Source organism: Chrysochloris asiatica, unplaced genomic scaffold (genome assembly GCF_000296735.1).
Source record: "Chrysochloris asiatica unplaced genomic scaffold, ChrAsi1.0 scaffold00039, whole genome shotgun sequence".
NCBI lineage: Eukaryota > Metazoa > Chordata > Mammalia > Afrosoricida > Chrysochloridae > Chrysochloris > Chrysochloris asiatica.
The window spans coordinates 9,538,442-9,550,238 of record NW_006408557.1 but is presented as its reverse complement, the minus strand read 5'-3'; positions in this window follow the sequence as shown (position 1 = coordinate 9,550,238).

Sequence of the window (11,797 nt, the reverse complement as noted above, 5' to 3'; positions counted from 1 at the left end):
CTACTTCTGAATATTTAGTCACTGAAACCTTATGAATAGCAGCGAAACATTGTCAGATATAGTGCCGGAAAATAAGCCCCTCAGGTTGGAGGGCACTCAAAATGCGACTGGGGAAGAGCTGCCTCCTCAAAGTAGAGTTGACCGTGATGACATGAATGGAGTAAAGCCTATGGGAGAAAAGCCCGTGGGACCTTTATTTGCTGATGAGGCACAACTCAAAATAAAGAGAAATAGCTGTAAACATCCACTGAAAATCGAAACATGGAATGTACGAAGTATGAATCTGGGAAAATTGGAAGCTGTCAAAAATGAAATGGAATGCATAACCATTGATATCTTAGGCATTAGTGAGCTGGTATTGGCCATTTTGAATCTGACAACCACTTGATTTACTATGCCAGAAATGACAAATTGAAGAGGAATGGTGTTGCATTTATTGTCAAAAAGAACATATCCAGATCAGTCATGAGGTACACCGCTGTCTATGATAGGATAATATCTATGTGCCTACAGGGAAGTCCAGTTAATACCACTATTATTCAAAATTATGCACCAACCTCTAAAGCCAGTGAGGATGAAATAGAAGAATCCTACCAACTTCTTCAATCTGAAATCGATCAAACATGCAATCAATATGTATTGATCATTACCAGTGATCAGAATGCAAAGGTTGGGAGCAAAGAGGAAGGATCAGTAGTTGGAAAATATGGCCTTAGTGATAGAAATGATGCTGGAAAATGCATAATAGAATTCTGCAAAACCAATGATTTGTTCATTTCAAATACCTTCTTTAGATAGCCTAAGAGATGACTATACACATGGACCTCACCAGATGGAATACACAGAAATCAAATTGATTACATCTGCGGAAAGACACAATGGAAAAGCTCCATATCATCAGTCAAAAGAAGGTCAGGGTCAGACTGTGGAACAGACCATCAATTACTCATATGCAAATTCAGACGAAAGTTGAAGAAAATGAAAGCAAGTCCACGAGAGCCAAAATATGACCTTGAATATATCCCACCTGAATTTAGAGATCATCTGAAGAACAGATTTGATGCATTAAACACTAAAGACCAAAGACCGGAAGAGTTATGTCTCACAAATTTCTTGGCAGAGATGAGTGAGTGTCTCTTATACCACCTACTTTCCTGAAAGATTTCAATTTTTATTGCATCATTTGTTTGACAGGCAAGTATCTGGCCAACTGATTGGAAGAGATCCATATTTGTGCCCATTCCAAAGAGAGGTGACCCAACGGAATACGGAAATCATTGGACAATCTCCTTGATATCCTATGCGAGTAAAGTTTTGCTACAGGTAATACAGAAATGACTATAATCATACATTGACAGAGAACTTCCAGAAGTTCAAGCCGGATTCAGAAGAGGACATGGAACGAGGGATATCATTGCTGATGTCCGATGGATTTTGGCTGAAAACAGAGACTATCAGAAGGATGTTTACCTGTGCTTTATTGACTATGCAAAGGCTTTCGATTATGTAGATCATGACAAGCTATGAACACCATTGTGAAGTATGAGTATTCCAGAACTTAATTGTGCTTATAAGGAATCTGTACCTGGACCAAGAGGTAGTTGTTCGAGTAGTTGTTCGAGCACTGAATGTTTTAAAATTAAAAAAGGTGTGTGACAAGGTTGTATTCTTTCACCATACTTATTCAACCTGTATGCTGAGCAAATAATCCGAGAAACTGGGTTATATGAAGAAAAATGTGGCATCAGGATTGGAGGAAGACTCATTAACAACCTGCGATATGCAGATGATATGACCTTGCTTGCTGAAAGTGAAGAGGACTTAAAACATTTACTGATGAAGATCAAAGAGCACAGCCTTTGGTATGGATTACATCTCAATGTCAAGAAAACAAAAATCCTCACCACTGGACCAATAAACAACATTCTTATTAACGGGGAAAAGATTGAAGTTGTCAAGGACTTCATTCCTCTTGGATCAACTATCAACAGTCATGGAAGTGGCAGTCAAGAAATCAAATGATGTATTGCATTAGGCAAATCTGCTGCACAGATTTAAAGTGTTGAAAAGCAAAGATGTCAGCTTGAAGACTAAGGTGCGCCTGACCCAAGCCATGGTATTTTCAGTAACCTCATATGCATGCGAAAGCTGAACAGTAAATAAGGAAGACCGCAGAAGAATTGATGCTTTTGAGTTATGGTGTTGGAGGAGAATATTGAAAGTGCCATGGGCTGCCAAAAGAACCAACAGATCTGTTTGGGAAGAAGTGCAGCCAGAGTGCTCCTTGGAGGCTAGGATGACCAAACTTCATCTCTCATACTTTGGACATATTGTCAGGAGGGAACAGTCACTAGAGAAGGATATCATGTTTGGTAAGGTATTGTTGTTGTTGTTAAGTGCCGTCGAGTCGGTTTCGACCCATAGCGACCCTGAATAGGGTTTCCGAGGCTGTAAATCTTTACGGGAGCAGATCGCCTCATCTTTCTCCCGTGGAGCGGCTGGTAGTTTCGAACTGCTGACCTTCCGGTTCGCAGCCCGATTCGTAACCACTACGCTACCAGAGCAAGAGGAAGACCCCCAACAAGATGGATTGGCCAAGTGGCAGCATCAATGGACTCAAGCGTGGCAACAGTAGTAAGGTTGGCCCAGGATCGGGCAGTGTTTTGTTCTGCTGTGCATAAGGTTGCTATGGGTTGGTACTGACTCGATGGCACCTAACAACAACAACCATTTGAGGAGGTAGCATATGACCAAGAACTGATGGTCTTGAAGGAAGAAGCCCAAGCTACACTGAAGGCATTGGTGAAAATCAAGGCTCCAGAAATTGATGGAATAAAAATTGAAATGTTTGAACAAACTGATGCAGTGCTACAGGTGCTCACCTGCCTATGCTAACACTGACGGAAGACAGCTACCTGGTCAACTGATCAGAAGAGGTCACCCATTCCAAAGAACAGTGATCTAATGGAATGCACAAATCATTGAGCAATACTATTATTATCACATGCAAATAAAATTTTGCTGAAGATAATTCAAAAACTGTTGCAGCAGTACATTGACAAGGAGCTGCTAGAAATTCAAGCTGGATTCAGAAGAGAATGTGAAATGAGGGATAGTGTTGCTGACATTAGATAAATCTTGGCTGAAAGCAGAGAATACCAGAAAGGTGTTTACTTGTGGTTTGATTTAGCAAAATCATTCTATATAACAAATTATGGATAACATTACAAGGAAAGGGAATTCCAGAACCCTTCATTGTGCTTATGAGGGACCTGTACATACTGTCATTCAAACAGAACAAGGGGATACTAAAGGGTTCAATATCAAAAAAGGTGTGTACCAGGGTTCTATCATTTCACTATACATATTCAATCTGTATGCTGAGCAAATAATCTGAGAAGTTGGATTATATGAAGAAGAATGTGCATCAGGATGGGAGGAAGAGTCATTAACAACCCACAATATGAAGAGGACACAATCTTGGTTGCTGAAAGTGAAGAGGACTTGAGATATTTATTGGTGAAGATCAATGGATTGCACCTCAATGGACAGAAAATTAAAAATTTCACAGCTGGAGAATTAAATAATATCTTGATAAATGGAGAAAACATTGAAGACTTCATTTTGCTAGTATGCGCAATCAATGCTCATGAAAGCAGATGCCAAGAAATTGCGTTGGGCAAATCTGCTGCGAAAGACCGAATTAATGTGTTACAGAGCAAATATGTCACCTTGTCTAAAAGTGGGCCTGACTCAAGTCATGGTATTTTCAATCACCTCATCTGCATGTGAAAGTTCAACAATGAACAAACAAAGAAGAATATAGAAGAATCAATGCATCTGAAATATGGTTTTGGCAAAGAATACTGAAGTTATTGAAAGACTGCCAGAAAAACAAGCAAATCTGTCTTGGACAAAGCACAGCTAGAATTCTCCTTAGATGCAAGGATGGCAAGACTTCATCTCAAGTATTTTGGACACGTTGCCAAGAGGGAAACAGTCCCTGGAAAAAGACATCATGCTTGGTAAAGTGGAGGTTCAGCGAAAAAGAGGAAGACCCCAATGAGATGGATTGACACAGTGGAGGCAACATCTGGTTCAAACATAATATTTTGTTCTGTTGTGCATGGGGTCACTATGAATCAGAACTGACACTATCGCACCTAACAACAATTCTTGTCGCAGCTCTTAGTTCTGTAGAATATATCCTTAGAACTGGATTGCTGAATCATATGGCGTTTCTATTTTCAACTTTTTAAAGTAAGAGCCATACTATTTTCCACAGTCATTGTACCATTTTACAATTCCACCAGCAGTGTGTGAGTTTCAATCGCTCCACACCCCTACCAGAATTTGTTTTCTATTTTCCGAACTTTGCTCTTATTGACAGGGTGAAAGGATTTGTCACTGTTGCTTTGATTGGCATCTCTGTAGCAGCTAATGGGCATCCTGGTGTGGCACTAGACTGTTAACCACAAGGCCAGTGGTTCAAACCCACCAGCTGCTCCTTGGATACAAGGTCACCATGAATCAGAACCAACTCATCTGCACTTAACAACCAAAATAACTAATGATCGCGAGCACTTCTTTATGTCAGGAGTGGGGAACGTCTGGCTCACAGGTGGTATAAGGCCTGCAAAATCGTTTGGTCTGGGCCTGCCAAGGCAACCGCATTTCTAACCATCACATTAGGGGTGAGTTCATTAAGTGTGTGACCAAATAGAGCAGGCTAATTTTCAAATTGATAATTTTGTATGGCTCACAAATGATGTTATAAATTTTGGCAGCAAAAGGGTTTTCCCACTCCTGCTTATGTGTTTGTTAGATGCCCGAATGTCTTCTTTGGTGAAGTGTCTGTTCATGGCTTCTGTCATTTTAAAATTGGTTGGTTGGTCTTCGTGTTGTTGAAGTTTTCTATAAATTTTAGAGATTAGTCCCTTGTCAGAAATGCCATTACCAATTTTTTCCACCAGTGTGTAGGTCTTTTGATGTGTATAGGTGTTTAATTTTAGGAGTATGTATAATTTAGCTCCATGTGTATAATTTACCTTTTGCTGTTTGTACATTTTTGGTTATAATTAAGAGTCTATGTATATCATAAATTATAGCCCCTGCTTTTTCTCTGACGATCTTTATAGTTTTAGATTTTATATTTAGGTCTCTGTCATGGGTTGAACTGTTCCCTGTCTCCCCCAATCGCAAATATGTGTCAGCTTGGCTGGATCATGATTCTCAGTGGTTTCACAGAGGCATGATAATCCCTCAGGATGTGATCTGATATGATCAGCCAATAAAAGGATTAAGATTAGTAATTTGTTGTTGTTGCTACTAAGTGTTGTCAAGTCAGGACTAACTCATGGCAACTCTATATAGGGTTTCCAGGAAGCAGCTGGCAGATTTGGATTTGAACTACATTCCCTACAGTTAGCAGTCCAGTGCTTATCCTATAGTGCCACACCAGGATACACCATTTTAATCCCATCAGGCCTGCACTAGAGAAGGTCAAGGGCTCCTGGGCTGGGAAGGTCCACTTTGTTGTCCTTGCATAAGCAAAGGCCCAGCCCCTTTGACCTCCACCTGATGGACACATTTTTATACAGAAAACAAAGATTTCCCTCTCAAAAAAAAAAGAACATGATACAGAAAGAAAGCAAAAAGTCATTAAGAAGACAAGAAAAAAGGAAAAGATCAAAATGGATGTCACAAAAGACTCTGAAACTTGTAAAGATTTACAGAAATCATATTAAGGTAGCTATGAATCAGATTCAACTTGATGTTATTGAGTTGAGTGAACACAAAGTTCTAAATTATAACATTTTAAGACAGAGTTCAAAACCATCAGCTACACTTTGAAAACCCTATACAGGATCATTATGAGTTGGAATCAATTCAACAGCACTTAATAACAACAACAAGGTACTATTCTGGTACAACTTTGTTCTCCTTAATAATAACTGATGATAATAAAGTGTATTTTATAAATGGTAAATAGACAACTATCAGATAAAACTAAAATATGAAATAGGTGAAAGACTAGAGAAAACAAATCTTATTTGAATAATATTGATATAAACTGCTCTTCCTCATTGTAACAGCTGGGAGTGACAAGATAAATAAAAATAAACATTCCAATGAGAATGGAAACTTAAATAAAAACAGGTTTTATAAAAATCAGTGAGAGTGGAAATTGGACCAAAGCAGGCTTTATAAAAACCTGTTTTGTCAGAGTTCCCCTGGGCTGACTGTCCAAAGGAAGAGGCTGCCAATCTTACACATAGTACCTCTAATTGGGAAACACTGACCTACAGAAAATAACCACTAACAGCATTAATTTTCTTTCGAATTACAAGTTCATCAAAAGCATCTTTTGAAAAAAATAATGTATCTTCCTTGGTTGGTCTAATTCCAGAATTAAAGGGAATATTTTAGTTCCCACCCCTGGCATTAGGTCCCATGGCAACTCACTATACTGGCACTGTGGGTCACAGATGATCACGTTATGGGTTTGGGAGAACAATCTTCCCTCAAGGCTTGGACATCGTCTATGCTTCTGTGTCTCTAAAGGTTTTTGGCCAATGTTCAGGCTAACTAGTTTAACATGATATTAACAACAAATATGACCTGGATCTATGATAAGTCATAAAAAGTATAGTGTTTTTAGCATGAGTAGGAACCTGAGAAATCACTGAGGACATGGTTAGCAGGTCTCTGGTATACCTTCTTCCTCTCTCCTGACATTGTAAACATTACAAATCAATTGTGGCACAGTTTCCAGCTGAGATGCCTCAGAATCCTTCTCAATGAAGCACACTCCAGGCCTTCATGTAAAAGTCCCACTAATCTTATCCTATCAATGAAGACAGTGAAGCCTAGAAGGTGAAATCACTTACCCAAGGTCTCACAGCTAGTCAGAGACAGAGCTGGGCTTAGAACTTGGCTCTCTCTGCTCTCCACTTAGCAACACTCTCATCAATAGCTTGCCAATAATACTAGAAGCATGACGGTTAAACGTTCTGTATTATCTAGAGCTTCCAGGTGATCAACAGAACAGCCATGTCACATATTTTCCATATTGAGTAGAATCACTCATATAATAGCTCTGTTGTCTCAACAGGATAGAGCTGACAATTCTTTTCACTGTGAAGATTTTGGAGTTGTACCTCCTGAATATTCATCTTTTATCTGGTTATACTTTATGTCTATATAACACAGAAGCTCTAGTTGCAGTACTACCATGTTCAACCCTTATTCAGAATGCAATTTTTATTTATATTTCCACCTCTAATTCTAGTTTCCACATTTAATAATAACAGGAGGCATACTGTGGCACTTTGAGTTAAGCATTGGTGAACTGCAAGACAGAGAACGATGAGGCTGTCTATTCCTGTAAAGATTTGCAGCCTTGGACACCCTATGAGGCAATTCAACTCCATCCTATAGGATAAGTAAGAGCTGGAATGGACTTAAAGGCAGTGGGTTTGAGTTGGGTTATGGTTTAAGGATAACCGACTCATAAGAACCCTGAAACGTAAAGAGTAAACTAGTTTCCCAGTGTTACCCAGGACTCAGACCAGAATTTGGTCTTTTGATACTTTGCTCACTCAGCCTATCTAGCTGGTTAAACACTTCCCTTAGTTCTTAAACTGCTCCAATCCCTTAAAAGTATAGAGACTTTACTCTGATTGGCAACACCAAAGGGCTCTTCTGATTGCAGAGATAGCAGACAAAACACTTTGGTCAGGTGATATCAAATGGAGGTAGGATTGTGTCTACACCCTGGGGGTAGGTGGTCACCAGATGTCAATCAGCAAGTGGGATCCTACAGAGAATAATTGAATATGGCTAATCTAACGGTAAGGAGCTCTGGTAGCATAGAGGTTGTGAATTGGGCTGTGAACCTCAAGGTCGGCAGTTCAGAAGTACCAGCTGTTCTGTGGGAGAAAGATGAGGCTTTCTGCTCCCGTAAAGATTTACAGCCTTGGAAACCTTGTACAGGGTCGCTATGAGTCGGAACCGACTCCACGGCATACAACAACAACAACGATGTAAGAGTGGAGTCCTGGTGTGGTGCTGTGGGCTACTGCATCAGACTGCAAAGTTGTTTGAACTGCTAAATCTGGATTATGAAGAAAAATCCCTAGCCTTGATACTTCCTGAAATTAGACCTAAGTAGGTTAGATAAAAGGAACTCTGGCAAAGGAACTCTGGCAGCGTAGTGGTTACGAATCGGGCTACGAACCGCATGGTCAGCAGTTCGAAACTACCAGCTGTTCCGTGGGAGAAAGATGAGGCTTTCTGCTCCCATAAAGATTTACAGCCTCGGAAACCCTGTACAGGGTCGCTATGAGTCAGAACCGACTACACGGCACATAACCACACCAACAACCACCAGGTTAGATAAAAATATGCTTGAGATAAACTAATCTGTTCCAAAGTTTTCAAAACAGTACCAGTGTTAAGACTCACACATTGGAATATTATAGAGCACCATTCCCAGCATCCACAAACAAGATGTATGTGCAACAGGCAAGAGGCTGCAGTCAACTTTTAAATCTGTTTCCTACAAGCAAAGGTATGCCTCCAAAGCTTCATAGCCAAATGAGAACCTGCCTGTAATTTTGTATGGTAAAGTTGAATCCATTGGCTGATACTAAGTCTTAATCTGAGTCTTTATTATTTCTCTAAAGGAAGATGCTACAGCCACTTTCATTTTCCTAAAGGCACAGATTGGTTCGAGCACAGGCTAGTCACACACTCAGCAATGGCTGCTCAGTTTCCTGGAGAACCCCTCTCCTGAGGAAGGTGAGGACAATGAACCGGACTGCTCCAGTGTGGAAAATACAACTGTGATTAAACAGTCAGCAAAGAAAAAGTTTGGGGGCAAGGGAAACAACTAAAATTTAAAACCACACACATGCATCAGTAGATATACCACAATATATCAGTGTAACTTCTGCTTTCTCAAAGTCCAAAGAAGAAAAAGAGAAACTTTTCACAACAAAGTTGAAAAAAACTGTGATGGCAAAATTGAACTAGGATAATTGTGCATAACTTACTTAAAAAGAAATGAATTGTTTTTAGTCCAGTTGGCATTTGCCAGAAGGAAAAAAAGTCATCAATATAAAGGGGCTTCAAAAATTGATGGAAGGATAGTGTGGGGCAAGATGGCGGATACACTGCAACAAAGATATGGAAGACTGAGTGCAACAGGTACAGATGGTGCTCCTACAACCCTAAGTATCTGTGGACAGGGCAGCGAGGTGGACTGAGTGCCAATTGAAAGAAGTTGAACAGAAACATTGAGAGGGAAGAAAAACAATGGACTGAGGACTGGGGTGGAGCAGTGTGGCCATCTTCAACAGGAGACTGTTATTAAAGTGGCCTGTGAGCACAGCAAAAGGCTGGAGGTTAGCAGCAAAGAGGTCAGCCTCCTTGCATATTACTTGTCACTCAATCTCCAATATTTTTATACACTGTCTTTAATTTGTATTGGTTATCATCAAACTTCAAATTTTTAATTTGATTAAACTAAAATTTTCCTTTCAGATAGAATCCTTGCCTAATTACAGGACTTCTCTCAACCAGCAGAATTTCATTGCTCAATAACGAATTAAGCAAAATAAGAAAAGTTGGTCTCAAATCAAATCAGAATAAAATCAATAAGCAAAAACAAAACAAAAAACAAGTTTCAAAGCTATAGGGATCAATTGCTTTGACAGCTGATGGAAGTAATGCTTGGAACCATATAACTCAGGTTTAAAGCATGAGCCAATCAAAAATGTATGTGAGCACAAATTTTCAGTTTCTTTGTTGCTGTTTAAATAAATACATGTTTGAACTGGGTAATTAATATAAAAATGTGACAAGATTGATAAATCACAAAATGATGTTAAGATTTGAATTGGATTTGGCTTATTTCAGTACCATAGATGGCCACGTGAATTTTTAACATCGGTAGAGACCAAGGATTTCATTCTTCTTGGATCAACAATTAATGCTAATGGAAGCAGCAATCAAGGAATTAAAATGACTCCTCAAACACCCTTCAAGTCTAGAACAGAACTCACTCTCATGGCCCAATTTTCAGCCAAGGAGTAGATAGGTATATGTTGTTGTTGTTGTTATGTGCCGTGGAGTCGGAACCGACTCATAGCAACCCTGTACAGGGTTTCCGAGGGTGTAAATCTTTACGGGAGTAGAAAGCCTCATCTTTCTCCCGCGGAGCAGCTGGTAGTTTCGAACTGCTGACCTTGTGGTTTACAGCCCGATTCGTAACCACTACGCTACCAGAGCTCCTAGATAGGTATATAGAGGTGATAATAAAACTAGTAACGTATGCTAACCATGGAATGGTCAACCATTCAAGATCAAAAAGACAACATTTACCTAAGGACAAAGTTAAGAAGGGTTGGGAAGGCGTTTAGAATGGAAATAAGAATCACAGGGAGGGGACTGTAATCATTGAGATGAAACAAAGCGTATGATTTGTTGTATGTAAAATGATCTTCTCTGTAAGCCTTCACTTAATTCACAATAAAAAGTTAAAAAGAAATCAAATGACATATTGCAGAAAAAGACTGCTTCAAAATCTTAAAAAGATGGCTAAGGTATACCTGGCCCAAGTCATGGTATTTTCAATTATCTCATATGCATGTGAAAGCCGAAAAAGATGGGAGAAGAGAGGACACATTTGAATTATAGTGTTGAATCTACCCTCAGCTGCCGGAGAAAGGAACAAATCAGTTTTGGAAAAAGTAATGCCAGAAAGCTCCTTAGAAGTGAGAATGACAACTTCATTGTGTTTACTTGCGACACAGCATCAGGGAGGACCAATTGCTAGAGAAGGGCATCCTATATAGTAAAATAGAAGGTCAGTGAATAGAGGGTGACCCTCAATGAGATGGACTCACACAGTGGCTGCAATAAACAGCTCTGAACGCAGCAGTGACTGTGAGAACCTGGGAACATTTTGTTCTATTATCTATAAGGTCACTAGGAGTCAGATTTGACTCGATGGCACCTAACAACAACACAGCATAGACCATGAATTGAATGACTTTGAGAATTGTGGGAAGGAAAAGTTTTGGTTGGATGCTTTGGATGAGGTTGTTGGGTGACCACACCAGTTGTCATAAGCAGCTGCTGTTGTAACTGGTGGTAATGTTTAGATACAAACATGCTACCTTCCTTTGAAGCAGTAATATAAATCAGTGACAAGGCAGTCAAGTTTATGCAAGCAACAAGGAGGGGAAAGAGGCAGGTGGGAGGAAGAAATATGTGAACAACATGGTCACCCATCTATATGCGGCACATATATACACATATCCCAGTGAACTCAGAACAGTGTAAATAGCCTCAGTGAGGCCTTAAAATAATTTATTTTGGTCTGAGTTTTCTAGTTTGGGAGTCTCCTTGAGCTGAGCCAGCTAAATGACTAGCAAATTCCTACTTCAGTTTTACTGGGTAAACTTGTAAACATATATTTATACATTTGCTACTAAAAACATAACAAAACAAAACATCAGAAGTAATTGTGGGGGTTCAAAGGTTATGGTCATGGTATTGCACATTTAAATGCTACCATTCTGACCTACTTAACAAATTTTTCAATTCACTAAGATTTGAGATTAGACATCATTTCAAAAGGCCTATCAGGAGCTCTGGTAGCGTAGTGGTTACGAATTGGGCTGCGAACCTTAAGGTCAGCAGTTCAAAACTACCAGCCGCTCCGCGGGAGAAAGATGAGGCTTTCTACTCCCGTAAAGATTTACACCCTCGGAAACCCTGTACAGGGTCG